The 721-nt window shown below is 43.3% G+C and overlaps 1 long non-coding RNA gene across 2 annotated transcripts in view; it reads right to left on the reverse strand.

The window, feature by feature from the left end:
* Positions 1-721, reverse strand: part of LOC119587879 — a 95,443-nt gene that overhangs the window by 29,004 nt on the left and 65,718 nt on the right. For both annotated transcript variants that reach the window (XR_005230027.1, XR_005230028.1), the window contains exon 3: positions 383-546. This is a non-coding gene — a long non-coding RNA (uncharacterized LOC119587879). The remainder of the gene's footprint in view (positions 1-382; positions 547-721) is intronic.

Consider the following 721-nt stretch of genomic DNA (forward strand, 5'->3'; position numbering starts at 1 on the left):
CACCGTTTCCCTCTTCCCCTCCATTGTTTTTGTCACCTTGCCGGCCACCTCTTGCTCTTGCATCACAAAATATTTGTTGAGACGCGCCGAAGGAAAGAACAGTCCCCCCTTCGCCCCTCCCCCCCTTCCAAAGATAAAAGCAAACGGTTGAAGGAAAATAAAATGAGAGGTCTTGGTGTTTTTCAAATCGCACCGATTCGAAAACCTGTCTCGGATCAGTAAAGTAGCAAACTTGTCTTGCAACGAGCTGTGTAGCGTTGGAGCTCTGCGATTGGTCGGAGTGTGCCGAGGGGGGTTTCTGTGATTGGTCAAGATGGGCTCTGAGAAGGAAAAAAAGGGAAAGAGAAAAGTTTTCGAAATTTTGTGCAAGATTTATGTTTACCTTGAGTTAGCGACGGACTTGAGACTCCCAGTGGCTGGCGATGCAAGGGTTTCTGATTTCCGTCGTTGCTTTTACATCGTTCTCTCTTTCGCTCTCAACGTTTTGTTATAGTCCCATCCTGTGCCAATTTAGCTTCTGTGTCCGTCGATTCACTGTATTTCAGCCTAGAAACAATGAAATAAAACTGAGTTTATTTGGTGTTTATATTTTTTTTCTGGCGAAGAAATGCTTCCTTAGCCTAGTCGTACATCATCATCTTAATCGTCAGCATAATCTCAAATCTCAAAATATGATGCTTTTTTCCTTTCAAAAAAAATTTTTTCCCCCCGGGAAAAAAGT

Source organism: Penaeus monodon, chromosome 23 (genome assembly GCF_015228065.2).
Source record: "Penaeus monodon isolate SGIC_2016 chromosome 23, NSTDA_Pmon_1, whole genome shotgun sequence".
Classification (NCBI taxonomy): domain Eukaryota; kingdom Metazoa; phylum Arthropoda; class Malacostraca; order Decapoda; family Penaeidae; genus Penaeus; species Penaeus monodon.